Raw genomic sequence first — 17153 nt, 5'->3', positions numbered from 1 at the left:
GTAATTCTTTCTCATTGAAGACATTCAAAGATAAGAAGATATTTCAAGATAACAAAGTCTAAAATACTTCCTTCCATGAAATGCCAAAACAGAAAGTTGTGCGCAAGAAAATGGATTAAGAAAAGGTAATATCATGCAAATATCCCCAAAAGAATGACTTACACATGTTTTAGTTGTTTTTGTTGACAGGGAGGTTTGTAAAGCTGGGTTCAAAACCTCCTCAAGAAAAGCATTCTGACTCACAAAGACAACCTTCCAAATTTCAAATTTTTCTTCAATTCTGTGCTGGTTTTGGCTGAGGTAGATTTAATTTTCTTCACAGTGTCTCATATGGGGTTGTGTTATGTATTTGTGCTGAACTCAGGGTTGATAATATAGAGACGTTTTTGGTTTTGTCCAAAAAGGACTGGTGTGGTTTAACCCCAGCCAGCCGGAACTGAGAAAAAATAAGACCTTGGGAAAGAATGAGAAGAACAAAAGAGAGAAAACTCGTGGGTTGATATAAAGACAGTTTAATAGGGAAAGCAAAAGCTGTTGACACAAGCAAAGCAAAACAATTAATTAATTCACTGCTTCCCGAGGGCAAGAAGGTGTTCAGCCATCTCCAGGAGAGCTGGGTCTGATGAGCCAGGACAGTGACTTGGGAAGACAAACACTGTCCCTTCAAATGTCCGCCCTTTTGTCCTTCTTCTCTCAACTTTATATACTGCTGATGATATCACATGGTCTGGAATATCCCTTTGGTCACTTTGGGTCACCTGTCCTGGCTGTGTCTCCTCTCAATCTCCCAAGCACCCCCAATTTCTTCACCAGCTGGCAGTGTGAAAAGCAGAAAAAGGTTTGACTCTGTGTGAGCCCTGCTCAGCAATGACAAAAACATCTCTTTATTCTCAACCCTGTGCTCAGCACAAATCCAAACACAGCCCCATATCAGCCACTGTAAAGAAAATTAAATCTACCCAGCCCAAACCAGCACAACTTCCCAAGTTATGTATTTTAGAAATCTTTATATCATAAGATATTGTCTGGTGCACAGCCATTTGGTGATCATTGATTTTAAATAATTTAAATCATTGTATTTTAAAAAAATGAAAATACTCTCAAAATATGGTATCTGAGGGTTGACTTTGTTAAATCTCTTTACTGCAATCACTTTACTGCAATCCAGTTTTTATTGGATTTTTTTTAGCTATTCTGCATGTGATCACATTTAGAAAGGTGGAAGAATAACATGAGAACCTTTTAATTAAAATTGTCATTACCTCAAATGCTGTGAAAAACATGTCAACATTTATGGCAAATGGAGCATGAAACACAGCACTGTGAAYATGATGGTCAAATTGCTGGGTAAGTAAATATTCTGCCTCAAAACCTTTTCCATGTCAGATGTGGATAAACATTTAAAGTAYGGTTCTACTATGAAAAGAAGCTGTCAGAAAATAAGTCTTTTGTATTTTGGAGAGCTGCTTCTTATGTTTACTCATGTGACTGAAAACATCAGACTCTATTCCAGCTAGCTGTATTCATTTCATCTGCAAGGCTGGCTACACAGACATGATTGAGTGTGCTTACTTATGTCTCTGGCACAATGAACATAATTGTTAATTAGTTTCCAAGAATAAAATCTTAATTGCTGGTAAAGATTGTGTATCAAAGCACAAGTGAGCAGTTTTGTTCGTGACAGCATCTGGGTAACATGAGTTCAGTATGTCCTGCTTTCAGATTCCACCAAAGGCTGTGAATGTTTAGTACCTTAGATTACAGTGCTTGAGTTTTCTTCATGTGTTAGAAACGGTGAGCAAACATTTCAGATGCTCACTGTGAAGAAAAATGGAGGGAAAAAAAAAAAAAAAAAAAAACCAAAACATTAGAAAGACAAACTATGGGGAGCCAAGAGAAAACTTTCTTCCATATCCACCCCAAGCTGGCAGGACATCTGCTCAGTGCCCACCATCTGGGCGTGTCTAATTAGGGACTACCTGGAATAGGCTCTCACAGAGCTATTACAGAAACAGCTCTGCAGCAGATGCAGCTTCAGTCCCTGAGGGCTGAAAGATAAGGCTGCAAGAAAACAGGGACCACTGAGCAGTGGGAATATTGTATCACCTTGTGCAGTAGTTTTGGACAGCAAAATGCTGCCAGAAAAAATCAGTATTGCTCGCACTTGGAATTTACATGGAATCCAACAGGGAGCGATGATTGCACAGAGCAGCAAATACAAAGACATTGGAACTGCACACTGAGATGTAGTAAATACATGCAGTCCCATACTGATCCTTCTGATGCACCACAGTTTAGAGTGATGTGATATGGATTTTTTTTTTTTTTTTAATATATTTTTTAAACTATTCTTTTCAGGTTTTAGTAACTGCTCAATTCCAAATCATATTCAGCTGAAATTTAACACAGTTATTATCTGTTTCGTTTTCCACACTCTTGCCAAAAAATCTCTTTAAAGATAACTTTCAGGGATTAAACAAATTGCAGTATAGCATCAGGAGAAAAAAAAAAAAAAGTTATTTTTCTCTTTCTCTAGCTTTCTTTTTCTGCAGAAGTATCAAACTTGCCTGGTATAGCACTCATGCTTTCTGCAGACTCAAACACTAACTCAGAATCTTTAGATATCTCAAGGTAACTCTAAAGAACTGAAGCAACTTCACTCGTACTGGACATGCATTTATGTAAAACTGCTGTTTGTAAGAAAGCTCAATTTTTAATTTTTTTTTTTTTTTTTTTACTTTTTGATAGTGATACTGATCCTAAAGCTTCACTCTGTAGAGTTTGCAATAGGAAAGAAAGGTCTGGGTTCTGGTGGAGCTTTTCTTGGAACAGCCCCATAGATGGCGTGAGCTGGCTCATGGCTTAGGGCACAGTGCCAGCTACAGAGCCGTCTGGTCACCTTCACTGATGCTCTCAGGAGAGCCACMATCAGCTCTGCCATCTTGTTGAAACAAGGCCATGCTTTTAAAAACACAAACCATAACAGATATAGCATGTCATAAAGGTTATACCTGCTCCATGACCTATTTCAGTTATGCTCAACTTACAAAACACCTGTCCTTTCCTGGGTCTTTAAGACCAACTTGTGTGTCGCAGAGTCCTCACTCCAGATCACCCCCCYCTTTGCACAGGAGCACGAATGAAAACTTCAGGGAGCTGCCTGCCTGTGAGACCCTTCACAGTCCAGATCCTAAACACTCATGCCCTTTGGCCTCCAGCTGTCTTGTGCTTGYAATCAGATATCAATAGAAACTTCCAGATCTTCATCTTTGGGGCTGACACCAGATGTGGACAGCCACATAAATTCCTCTGTAAAAGGCCAGTTGCCATTCCGTTGGCCAGAGAATCACTCACTCTTATATCTTGATTATAATTTTCCCAGAAGGGTTCTGAATAAAGTGTAGTATAACCCATACAGGATTGCAAGCATTAATGATGTATTCATGATATATTCACCTACAAAAATGGTGTATATTCTTAGACACAAAAATATATTCCTCCTTCAGGTTAGTCTAATTTCCATCAGAATTTAATGCAGCTTCTCAGTATTACCACCTGGCTTTTAGAGGCTCAGTGGGGTTTTCAAGCATAGAAAGATTATTTGTCAGTTTTTTCCTGGTAGCTTAWTAAAACTGTGCATTAGTGAAAGCCACTGTGGTAAATTTGAGGATGGCTGGAGACAGTAGCTCCAGCTTTGACTGTGCAGTGCACTGATTCAAYGTCATGAGGGTGATCAGAATTCAAGAGTCTAGTGATAAGCACAGGAATGGATAAGGCCAGCTGGGATTGGCGGTGGAGAGGTGAAATAGTGAGTGACCTGAATGTGACCTATTTCTGCTTATCCTTCTGAAATACTCGAGGTGCATGGAATAAAGGATGYAATGTTAAACCTCTTCTAGAGGAAAAGAAACCCTATGCTGATACTTGTCAGAGAGGATAAGATGTGAGGGAGGATAAAAATACTGGGAGATGTCTATGTAAACACCTCAAAAATCTGGAAACACTTGAAATTTATGAAAATTATGACTATGTTGAAAGACCTGCAATTACATTCCTCTTGCATATTGACATGGTGGGAATTCTACTGTTAAAATCACCTTGATATACACAAGAGCATCATGCTGTCCCCAGGCTGATCTCAGGTCCATTTCTTAATACCCACCTGAATCCACACAGAAGTTTGCCATGTCACAAAAGATAACTGATCTTYAGTGAAAACTTTAGTTATAAACATTTCATATGTTAAGAGATCTTCACAGGGCTTTTCAATTTTTATTTTTTTTTCCCTGGGAAATAATCCTAAATGCTGTTTTAATCTTGAATGTAGAAAAATAACTGAAAAACTGAGATTCAGCTTAATCAAATTTATTTCTATATTTGTACTGAACAGCTTTATCACAGTCTTCTCTGAAAGAATAGTGAGAAAGCTGAAATCATTTTGTCTTGGAAATTTCAAACTTTGATTACAAAACAAGGAATTTTTCTAGGTGGCCCTAATCTTTCAGGTCAATGACCTAAGAAAAAGCAGTTACTTGTACAGACCACTTGTATGTCAAAACTCTTTATTTGCGTGTCACAAAAAGAAATATTAAAAGAAAGGCAAATAGCTTTTCCATACATCTCTGACCCCCCAATAAGTTTAGGTCCTGACAATTCTCYAGGGMAACAGYATATGTACTTAAAAACMGAAACATAGATTTATGAAACAAGARCATACTGTCAGYGTGGCTCCCCAGATGAAAAATGGACAAGAAAGGAAAATGAAATTTCTGCCTACAAGTTAAAGATCTGCTTAATGAAAGGAACCAGTGGCAAAAGCAAATATTGTACTTTACCAAGGTGAGACATGAAAGGCACAGTGAGCATCTTCTTTAAAAAAAAAAAAAAAAGCCAACAAGTGTATGGAAAAAAAGCATCTTTAAAGGTCATCGCTCTTTCCTATGGCTTCTGGCCAAAAAAGAAAAGAACAGCACTGAATGTTGTATGTCACCATTGTACCAAACTACAGGTGAGGAAACATGCCTTAAGATAAAACTTACAGCAAATGCCTGACATTCTTTTACTGTTCTTCTGTTAAACCCTTGGCAGAATTTTCCCCAGTATTCCTCATTTTGTGAGTCAGTGTGGGTCATCTGCTAGGCTACACACAGAATGGGCACATTACATAAACAGTAGTTTAAAATTAAAACGGCTCGCTTTAAATCTATTTTAAAGAAATATTTTACTATGCTTGAAATTAAGCCTAAGATTAAATGATACACTGCTTTATGGAATTGGAGCATAAGATTTGTAGGAATACTTGGGAGTTAACTGAGACATAGAACTAATTTACAAATACAGTGGAAAAACATTCAGAACTGATGGGAACATTTGTAAAAATAAAAGATCGTGGGACTTCATGAGCATAGTGAGAGATATGATTTTCATAACTTTTTCAATTGTATTTTCAGAATATACTGCTGTATGGAGTAGTCCTCCTGGTTTAAAAAGTGCTAGTCTGACAAAATTGTCTGGATTGGAAGATTCCTATTCCTTCTAAAAACAAGGTGAGATTTTTCAGAAAATTGTTTTGTTTTTTTTTTCCCCCACTCATAGGTAAATAACAAAAAAGTGTATTTGCCAATGTACAAATACAGTTTCATATGACTTACATGGAACTGGAGAAACAAAACATGAAATAGTAAACAAAATAAATAAASAAAATTAATACAGGCCTGGGAATTCTGACTAGGGTTCATTTCTCATATTGCAGTACTAKTTCATTGTCAGAAGGGAGTCCCTARATGGAGATGGGAGATTAGGGGAGAAAAACACTGAGGAGAAGAATGAGGTTCTGAGCTGCTCAGATACATAAATCTATGTAAGAACTTGAGTTATCTCTTTCTGCATGTGGGAGTGAAGTTGTTGTTCTACAACTCTGACATTGTTTTTCCTTAAAAGTGAAATTCTGTCATTGTCTTTTGAATGAAAAAAACCTGAAAATTTGAATGGAAAATATTAGCTAATCCCAGTAGACTTTCAGGTATAATATTTGGTGTTCTGCAAACTGGAATACAGCGTTAACTGTGTGTAGTTCAGCTACCCATGGGAAAAAAAAAACAAACAAACAAACAAACAAACAAAAGAACCAAAAAACAAAACCAAACAACCAGGGTCCTATTTTTGCCCCCATGTTAGAGAAATAATTCAGTATGGCATTTTATTTGTCTAGTTTGGATGAGACAGAGGATGCGTATCCAGTACAGATCAGATTTTGAAGGTATTTATCTTTCTGATGATAAAAATGAAGGTATTTCTAACACTGAAAACTGTATTTGTTATTTTTTATCAGATAAACTTTATGAAAGGGGTTAAGTATTTGCTAGAACGATGTGTGAAGAGCAAAAACAAGTGTGTGCGACCTGTGAAACTTAGTCCAGTCACCAAGGAGGGCTGCCAYGGTCCTGTGCATACATCTGGCTGTTCCCACCTGAGACAGATGTGTGCACAGCATCAGAAATACAGGGGTTCATTAACTCTAGACTGCATCAAAGAAAACACCCAAAATGGTGAATTTCTGCCTCATTATTTGAGTATTCAAAAGGTGGTGCTGGAAATCTTTTACCTTTGAGAAAGCCTGTGAAATAGTCTCACTCAACATCTACACAGTTCTTACCAATGAGGTATCCCCATTTTGGTGCAGAGGTGATATATGTTCAAAGCATCTCACTTCCCCGAATATTTAGACTTCTGAGCACCTTTAGCAGGAGCTCAGCACTGAAWCTCACCTGCAGGAGGGCTTCAAGGTGTCTTTCTGGACCTCCCCTTGGCTTCTTCCTGCTGTCCTGAGTTCCCCCTGTCACCCAGGGTGGCTTCCCTTTCCTCCTCCCTTCCCTGTCATTTGAGTCTTGTCAGAARCTTACATTGATCAAACAGTGGCAGYAAAAGTYATTCTCTCTTCATGGAGAGTTATCCCCGAGTAAAATGATGAATAACAGGCCAGRTCAGGATTTCCACTCATGAATCCTATTACATCACTCCATGGACCAATTATCTTGGGTAAGCACAGCCTTGGATTCATCAAAAATGTGAATGAAAGCCTGACTGCAAGTTAAACCTTTAAGAACAAAACCACTCAGCACATCACTTGGCATATGTTTCATTTAAAGAACACTTTAAAAGATACTAAAGTCAGTGAGATCAAATAATTATATATTACAGTAAGTAACTGGGATTTATTATTGGAATAATTGTAGAATATATGGTAATACAGTAGACAATTTCATTTCCTTTCTCAATGGTCATTTGTTCATCATGTTCTTCTGTTCGTTCCCAAAAGACAAAACTTCACGGGCATAACTGGTAATAAGAAAGCTCTGAGGAAAAATCTAAGATCAAGCTTTCCTTATCTGCTTAACTTCCCAGCTGTAAAATGTAAGCAGAAAGYATTTGTTTGCCTTCTTCTGCTGTCACTGCACTATGGACTGACAAATCATTATTGTATCAATTACAGCTCCTTTGAGAAGACTTTCTCTTATTTCAGAGTTCTGAGCCATCACCCCTCCAACACAGCCTTCTCCTGATGTGATTCAAGTTGTACATAGCTGTAGCTATATGTATATTTTACAGATATTTCACTGGTAATATGCTAGTTTCATAAGGAAATGTGTTAAAAAATGAAGTTTCCTTAAGTAAAATACCTAAAATTTGAAAAAAAAAAAGGAACAAAACCAGACAATGATGCTAAACTGTCTCTGTAGGAAGGGTACAACATTCTTTTATAATTCTAGTTTTAAGCCCTTGTATCTGATTTGAAGGCTTCTTTAATGCATCAATTTTATTGCAATGCATTAAGTGCTTTAAACAAGACATAAGACAAAAAAAAAAAAGAAAAAAAATAAAAGACCAGAACAGCACACAAATAAATTGTGACCTTACCTAAATGCGTAAATACAAATATTTTAATATTTGTATGGCACAACTTGGATACTGAAAGTTCTTTTTAAGGGTGATACCAAAAGGCCTGACTCYGTACATCTCACTGTCAAAATTATTAAGGTAGAAACTCTACAACTTGTACCAGATAGGAGTTTAAATCATTTACTCATTAGAGTTATTCTGAGCCTACTCTGGGATTTTTACCCCCTGATTTGCATTTCTATCTCTATTTTGATGATCAAAATCACTTGTCTCCAGAGACTAGATAAAAAGCAATGCTTAAGTTGGCACCACTGGCCAAGAAAAAAAAAAAAAAAAAAAAAAAATCAGAATAAGTGAAGATAAAATTAAAATGATAAAGGCAGAGCACATCTGACTATCATCCAGGCTGAATTGTAACGTGACCTTTCTTTGACTGATGAGAATTCTATTCTAGAAATCTGCTTTTCTATGTTATTTCTCAACATCTTTCTGTTTATTCATAATTTCTAAAACCTGTGAGGTAAGCAAGCCTTGATATTCATAAAATTCTCAACTTTTGAAATACCAAAGCTAAAATTAAATGCACCTAAATATGGCCTAGATATCTTGCTTAACTCATAGAAAAGGAGTTCTACATTTCTGAGGAAAATATTTGCCTAACATTTGTTCTGCTATCATTTTAGAGATTAATCTATAACTATTAAAAATCAAATCCAGGCCTACATATATACTATCTATATAGTATATAGTATACAGTCCTCAAGTACTCATCTTCTTAAAATGTCTAAATAAAAAAAAAAAATCCAAGGTATTGATTTTGTCCATAGATCAAGAGTAGCAAAAATTGCAAAATTCTATTCTAATCCCAAAATAAATAAAAAATTAAAAAAAAAAAAGAAAAAACAAACAAACGAACAAAAAAAAAAACAAAAAAAACAACAAACAGACCTTAATTTGAGACAATCCATGCACAGTCCTTTGACATCAGACATCATGGTTATCCTAATTCACTAAATTAATCATGCTCAATTTTTAAATAAACATTAAAATCTTGTCCTGTTATTCATCTGCTTTCCCAACTTTTTACTGTATATTTTTTTCTATTCATCAACATTTTTTTCCCCTTCTAGACATCAACACTTATTTTTCCCTGACACCTTCACATATTTTAGAAGACACACTGTTTTTTAAGGCATTTTCCCCCAGKTCCCTTGCACGCACATCTCATCTGTATTTTGGCAATTCTGGTAACAAATAAGCATTAAGAATCAAGCTCTGCAATGAATATTCCTTCTCAGTTTTCATCAGCATCAAGACTACACCTATAAAACAGAGAAATGACATTACACAGTGCTTTTATGCACAACAACTATAATACAGAGATACTGAGGGCATGAATCACAAAAAGAGCCACTGCAAAATTGCAATAAGCCCAGATGCAGTGGCTTTTTTCTCTTTGGTGTTATTTAGATGCCTCACAAAGAGATCCATACAAGGGAGCTTATTAGTGAAAAGGTGCTKCAGCCTGTAAGAAATACCAATGAGAAAAGTTGCATCCTAGATAACACCTTTCTCAGAGATTGACTGGAGATAACAATTTTGAACCCTTTTCTGTGTTAACAGTTTAAAACAACCTTATTGTGGCAAAAAGCAGAAGCAGATGATGTTGCCCCCCTSACTGCTGAGTGGATACATGAGCTACAGATTATTTTAAGTCACTGTCCTGTTATATGCTGGTTGAATGCTTATTTCCTATCTCCTAAGTGAATGCTCTCTCAAGAGCATCAGTCTCTTGAAAAAGGAAGGTAGCTGATCTGTTTTATGTAAGATCATTAAATATTCATCAGGCCAAAAAAAAAAGGGAGAAGGAAGAAAAACTACAAAGACTTTGGTGGTTAAAACATGAGGAGGGGGTATTAAAAAAAAATAAAAAATAAATAAAAAAAAAAAAAACCAAAAAAAAGTATTAAAGCTGCATCTGCAGCATCTTGTGTGAGTTTTCTTCCTACCTCACTGCAAAATTAAAAACATGTAACCTCTCCTCYAGCCACATTTTGCATGGGATGTAACTCTGAACTCTGAAAATGTCACTGGYTGGCTTCCGAAAAGGAATTAGGTATATCTACTTTATGATTTCTGACAGTGYTTAGGCATTAATTGGCTTCTAGCTGCTCAGCAGTGTAAAGTTCAGATGGTTCTGTGTGCCAGCAGATTGGGGACATAGTTAGTTGACATTTTAGGTACCCATGGGAAAAAAAAAATAAATTCATGGAATCTTACTTTTTTTACAGTTTCTGGCAGGTGCTAAGATACTTCATGTAGAATCAGACAAATAAATGCATGTGGATGTCTAACCCTGSATGGCATGCCCTCACTTTCTATAGCAGTGCTGAATTTGATTTGTGTCTGATCTGATTGGGCTCCAGAGACTTTGCTCCAAGTACCTGCCCAAATTTCGAGGACATGTTGACTCATATTTATAATGTAGGTCAGCAAAAGGTAGGTGCCCACAGATAAAGGATTCTCAGCATAGCTTAAGGAACTTAGTGCTACAGCTCAAGCTATTAAAAGATATTTGCGAGTCTAAAGACTCACTAGGGTTTTCAAAACCATTTACATGTCTTACACTTAGTCATATCAAGGAAAAAAACCTACCCACAAGAAGCTTGTAAAACTCTCAGTGTGAAGTTAGCTTTAAAAATCTGCCCTGAGAATGGGCTGATGAAAAGCTTTCATGAACAAAACYCTACTAAAGGGTCTAAAATCTCTGCTGTTGATACAAGCAGTACTGACATGATGCACGCTGTGTCCACAAGTAAGTCAACACTCAAATCATAAAACACATTTGCAGTGTGAGAAGTGCAGCCCTTTAGCACAAGGCAGTCTGGGCAACAGCAGCGCTGGAAATGAACCATCAGGATGTTCCTGCAAGGTAGCTGGTGAGTTAGTGTCCCAAAGTCTCTTGTGYTATGCTGCCATAAAACCTTTCCTGTCATCACTGTTACTGTTCCCTTGTGCTAACCACAGTAAATCGATAAATGTGGCTAAAATATAAAGCATCCAGATTGCAGTGWAGGTATTACTGACCTGCCACAACCTCAGCTCCACAGTAAATCAGTAGGATGTGCTGGTGCAGTTCTTATCCCTTATCTTTCCCTTAAATCAGCCCTTCAAAGATCTCTTATTGCTGTGCAGTGGCCCAARGAGAGGATTCCTTCTTTACAACTTGCCAGTTCAATTACTAGCTTCATATGGATTTTGGAATTTAAAGAGCTGATGYCTTGCTATGATCTTTTGATTCAGGCAGACAGTCTGACATCTTGGCACTTTTCGGGTCATTTATGTAAGATTTTCTTCAGAAGAAAAAGCTAGAATTTGCTTTTTCTTATTTGTTACAGAGAAGARCCAATGTAGGAACTGATTATCCAACATTTTATGTTGCAGCACTTCCTAGCACACCAGTGTCTGAATCTGGGTGAGTGAAATAAAAGCAGCTGTTTATGTTTGTTCAYTCACTGCCTCTCCCTCCACAAATGTTAAGAGCTTCCCTCCTTATTCCCCCACTGGTATTGCAAATAAAACTATCAAAAACAGTGTTTTAGTATATCATAGTAGAGCTATTTTTACTACTCAGCCAGGGTAAGATTTCCTCTCTCCTCTGCTGCATTAGCAACTGGATGATCTTTGGAAGGCACAAAGGATCATCCCCTGTTTGAACAACAAGGTGCTGAGTGTCACTGAATTATACTCAGTGATTAATATTGGTTTAGGACTTAAAATCTGTGAACAAAGGATTCATGCAGAATCACATGGAAGAATCATGAAAGAATCCCAGGACTATCAAGGATCTGTTGAAAACTGTCTGAAAGGGGTTTGTTTGTRTTCAGGCATAAGGTAATATGGAGTCAAAGCAGCAAGAAAATGTGATGAGTTTGGAGCTACTGAACCAGAGAAGTGGCATGTAAGGCTGATAATTTGAGCATCTGTGTCTGTATCATCTCTTGCAAGACCATAAATTGCAGGCTTGAGCACTTGAACCTGCCCTTCAGGCATCTTTCTCATCTGAATTCTCTCAAGGCTGTTGAAAATATTGATTACTGCTGCCTTATCATTGAAAGGACAGCAAAAGTAACGGGGTCTCAGAGGCAAGCAGTGAAAGTGATTGAGACATGTAAAGTTTTCCACACAGAAGTTTAAAGATTTAATCTATTTAATTTAGAAAGGAGACAAAGAGATGTGCCATGTTGGAGATGTATTCAGTAGGTAGGACTATCATAAAGCTAAATCATCTGTTCCTATACACCTTTTATCTTCCAGACTAAAAGTCAAAAATGTTAAAAATAGGAAAAGAAAATGTTTYGTAGATCATGACATGATCAATTTAGGCAATGTACAGCCACTAGACCTWACAAAATGGGGATTAGAAAGATATTTGACATGTACGTGAACCCAAACAACAATCCTTTTAAAGAGATAGACAAGCAGTAAATTGTGCTTGGATAAAACTTAGTCCCAAATAGGCTGTGACATTATAATTTGCCTAAATGTGTGTTTAACCTTCTCTCAGGCTCTTGTTCTGGAAATTTACAGAGATAGGAGGATAGGTAGCTTTCTAAGGTTTCTACAAAATGGAAATCCTAGCTCCATAATTATTTTATATTTCAGTTAAGTTAGAATACTCCTTTAGATCAGAAAAAAAAAAAAATAAATAAAATTGATGCTTGCTCTACTAACAACTATAAACACAGATAAAAGAGGAAAGATATAATTCAGGAGATGATTTCCAGCTGTAGGCTTCTTGATCAGCTTATTATTGGATTGTTTTTAGGATTCATATTACCCTTTACCATTTGGAATATCTATTCCCAAACCATCATGCCAACCTCAGTGGGATGACTGGCAGTCCACAAACTATTTCCAGTGAAAATCATCAGTTGTTAACAATGGGTATCAAGATGCAAATGGCTAGCTGACATTACAGCTCCCAGAGAACCATGAGCAACATCCTCCATCAATCCTGGTGCAGAATGGTGTGTCAGGCGATCCTTGGCTGGAGGTCCTCTTGCCTACTGCTTGCTGTGTCCTTGCTGCCTCAAGAGTGCTCCATAGGAATACTGATACCTTGAGTGTTTGTGCATTAACATCCTTTATGCTTTTTATGAAAAGAAAAGTCCTAAGGTTTGTTAACAGATAGCTCTCTTTAGCAGTGTCAACYTAAATCAARTCCAAGGCAGTATTAAAGGTGTTGATTTCTCTCCAATAGCTCTTGAAAGCTATTCTTGAAAGCTATATAACAGTCTGTAAAGATCTTCCTCTTCYTYTGCTGTCATTCTTTGCTTTCACACCTGTCTGAAGTCAACTCCCCTYCTATTTCCAGTCTTTGCCTCTCTAATCCTCAATGATCTCACATTTACTTCTAGCTTCTGCACAAAAGGTGCTCAGACATAACTGGCAAGTAAGGATGTCTAAACAGTAACATTTTACTTTATTTTGATATCTCAGAGAGTTTTGGATTTTCACTTCATCCTGAATCATTCCAGAAAAAAAATAAAATTGCAGTCCAGAAAACAATACTGGCRCTGCTGAGTTTTTAGCAAAGAGAACAGTTTCTTGCATTTCCATTGGTCATCTTCCTACTTGGTTTTGAGCTGTTTAGCTTGGAGGCTGACTTGTCTGGAAATCATGGCAACCTGTCTTGTCATCAGCTCTATGGAAGAGAAATCAGGGAACAGGCAAACCCACCAGGTTCCCAACTTCAGAGAGTACTGTCTGGCCTATGGGTTCCAAGCCAGCCAGTGCTTGGCTTGTCARGGTGAAATAAAAAATGCTTCTCTACTAATATGGGAACCACTTGTTTAATTTTTCTAGTCACCAGCTAACCTGTGGGGTGACTCACTAGGCAGCCATCTGCTTTTTCATGAAAAGTTTTGAGAGAATTACAGGTTTGCACCTTTCAGTTGTACAAAAAGTTAGCAAAAATGTCTCTTGTGGAAAGGTTTCAATCAGCTCTATCAGGATCCCTGTTAAGGAAAAGCTGGAGKGATGGCAGATTCCTGTTCCCACAAGAGCTGTAAAGATTACTTAGTTAGGAAAAACCTACAGTGTACAGGACAGATATTGGACTGGATTGCCTGTCTATGCTGTTCCTTACTACAAATGAGGAGAAAYGTTAAGCACCTAGGACTCATTAAATCCAAGGTTGGCAGACAGATACACCTACTAATTGGCTGGCATTCCATYTAAAGATACTCTTGTAGATGCTGCTCCTCAGTCTGCAGATATTTTTAGACCTCTGGTTTATGTAGATTTTCTTTTCCTAAGGTATTATTTTTATCTGCGGAGTCTTTGCTGTAGACTTTAAGCCTTATGGGATTCTCTAAACAGAGARTAATTTGTCCTTAAGAGTACAGTTGTGATTGGTGATTTTTTTCTTAGCTCTTGTTAAGCCAGATTCTCATGAACACTTTTTTTTTTACTCACTCTAGGCCTTCCTAGGATTACATCTAATTTGCCACATAGAGTTATTCTGCACACAGAATTAAAGCCTTTAATCATATTTGGTTTAGTGACTCCAATTTGCTTAGTTATCTTGAGACTACTTTGGATTCTGTTTTGCCCTCCTATAGGGCTGATGATGACTTGATTGATTCACACAATCCATCACTGACTGATTTCTTAGACTCTTAGATTTCTTAGTACAGAATATCAGTCATGTCTGCTTTTATTATTTTGGTTTACTGCAGAGTAAAACACAAAAATGGGTGACTAGAACACTAGATATGCACTTGCTTTCCATGCAAAAAATATCCATTAAAATTCATTTAAAATTTGGCTTGTTATTATTATTTGCAGTGTTTTATGAGAAGATGGGTAGGACATGATTATTTGTCACAAATGAAGAGYTGCCTTGTGCCAGTGGAACCTTGTACTTGTTTCTTCTCTGAAAAAATATAAGTAGAACTGAGCATACAAGAAAAAAAAGCTCAGTGGATGAAAAGCAGCTCTAAAGAAAAATTATATTCATAGCCAAGCAGGCAGTAGCTTGAAAAGCAGCTTTTATAAAACATATTTAATGTTTACAGTCTCTCAGTGGCTGAGAACAGTTATACTTTTAAAACATGTTTAATGTTTAAAACCACTTGGTAGCCAAAAGAACAGCTCTTCCTGAAAAGATATTTAATGTTCAGAGTCATTTGTGGTGAGAAAAAAGCAACTTCTTGTTAATTTTTATCTTTTACAGCTGATCTGAGACCACTAAAATAACTATCAATACATGTTTTATTTTCATGGATATTATGCCTCYATAAAAACAATTTCTACATCTTTCAATGCTACACATATGTCAATATCTTTCCCTCATCAASTGTATAATTAACAAACAAACACATAATCCCAACAACTCTAGTGCAACATATCTTGAACCTAAAGATGTTCATGCAAACAGCAAGATTGTACCAATGACTACGAAGTTTCTCCTTATACACAAAAAGAACTAATAGTCAACACCATTGAAATTAACAGCACATACATTTTGAGCAAATCCAATAGCTTATTTTTAATAATGAAAACATTGCTTGGCAATCTAAAAGAGGTTAGAGTTCATCAAAAGACACATGCGATAAAATGTAGTATTATTCAATTTATGCTACTGAGCMGCAGTGAAATCAGTGTGGGGATAGGAATATAGTGGTTTTCACTGCTGGGACATGAGCTGTAAGCTCTACATCCAGTTAAACACAATATCACACAGAGAATCACAGAATGGGTCARGCTGGAAGGGAGCCCATGGGCCATTTACTCCAGCTTCCCTACTCAAGCAGGGTTGTCCCAGAGCACAYGGCACAGTACTGTGTCCAGATGGTTCTTGAGGATCTCCAGTGAGGGAGGCTCCACAACCTCTCTGGACAATCCGCTCYAGTGCTTGTTCACTTCATGCTCAGGTGGAACTTTCTGTGCATCCATTTCTCCCTGTTGCCTCTTGTCCTACTGCTTSGCCCTACCAAGAGGAGCCTGCTCCATCCTCTTGRTGCTCTGCTTAGTGACACCGATGAGGTCCCTTCTCTGGTGTCTCTTCTGAAGGCTGAACAGACCCAGCTCCCTCAGTCTTTCCCCATAAGACAGATGTTCAAGTCCCATAATCATCTACKTTACCCTCCACTGGACCAACTCCATGTCCCTGTGGTACTGAGGAAYAYAGAACTGGACACAGCCCTCCATATGTGTCTCCCCAGGAGCAGAAACACGTCCCTCAATCTGTGGGCAATGCTGTTCCTGATGCACCCCAGGATACAATTGACCTTCTYAGCCACAAGGACTCACTGCTGGATCATGGACAGCTTGCCCATCAGGATCCCCAAGTCCTTCACTTCAGAGCTTCTTTCCAGCAGGTCAGCCCCCAGCCCATCCTGGTCCCTGAGGTTATTCCTCCCCAGCTGCAGGACCTGCATTTGACTTTGTTTAATTTCAGAATGCTCCTCTCTGCCCATCTGTCCAACTTGGCAAGGTCCTTCTGCTCCACAGGACTCTGGGGTATCGACCACTCCTCCCAGCTTTGTGCCCTCAGTGAACTTGCTGAGGAGGCCTCTGGCCCTCCATCCCAGTCATTGATGAGGAAGTTAAAYGATATTGGACCCACTAATGACAGGCCTCCAACTAGGATCTGTGCCACTGATTATGACCCTCTGGGATCTGCCATTCAGGTACTTCTCAATCCACTTCACTGTCCCCTCATCTAATTCCCATCTCCTGAATTTGCCTATGAGGATATAATGAGAGAGAGTGTTGAAAGCCTTGCTGAAGTCATGGTAGAAAATTCCCACTGTAGCCTTGGATATATGTGAAGTAAGAATCAGATGCTTCAAATGGATTCAGCAACTAAACTGACATTTTAGGACTGTAAAAACAGCTAGCAGAAAACAGCTATCCAGCATCTCTTTTAAACAGCCAAAGATTTTCAGTTTTGCTATTCACATATCTGTATAGTCCTGTCTGTCACAGCTTTCATTTTACATAGATTCTCCCACTTGACAGCATTTGCCAAATTTCTTAGTTTTGCTGACAATATCCACCAGCCAGGRTGCATGAAAGGAAACTCAAAGTATTACAATAATCATTATTCTTTAATTAAGCAAGTCTTGATTTTCTGAACTGTTTCTTTTCCTCCCTTTTGATCTAAAATGTTTTTTTCTGCCCTGCCCCCATAATTGAAGTTGCCTAGGTTGGCCAATGCTCTATGATAAAGAGAGAAACACTTT

At 37.8% G+C, this 17153-nt stretch overlaps 1 protein-coding gene and 1 long non-coding RNA gene across 4 annotated transcripts in view; one reads left to right on the top strand and one right to left on the bottom strand.

The window, feature by feature from the left end:
- LOC130580324 (uncharacterized) overlaps positions 1 to 1341 on the top strand; it is an 11097-nt gene extending 9756 nt beyond the window's left edge. Inside the window, exon 3 of the long non-coding RNA XR_008966093.1 lies at positions 1190 to 1341. This is a non-coding gene — a long non-coding RNA (uncharacterized LOC130580324). The remainder of the gene's footprint in view (positions 1 to 1189) is intronic.
- CDH12 (cadherin 12) overlaps positions 1 to 17153 on the bottom strand; it is a 152291-nt gene that overhangs the window by 96597 nt on the left and 38541 nt on the right. The gene's annotated exons all lie outside the window — the stretch shown is intronic.

This window comes from Malurus melanocephalus, unplaced genomic scaffold (assembly GCF_030028575.1).
Source record: "Malurus melanocephalus ecotype Western Australia unplaced genomic scaffold, MMel_1.1 scaffold_323, whole genome shotgun sequence".
Classification (NCBI taxonomy): Eukaryota; Metazoa; Chordata; class Aves; order Passeriformes; family Maluridae; genus Malurus; species Malurus melanocephalus.
Note: the sequence above shows the minus strand (reverse complement) of the source record. Positions and strands in the feature narration are given on the sequence as shown.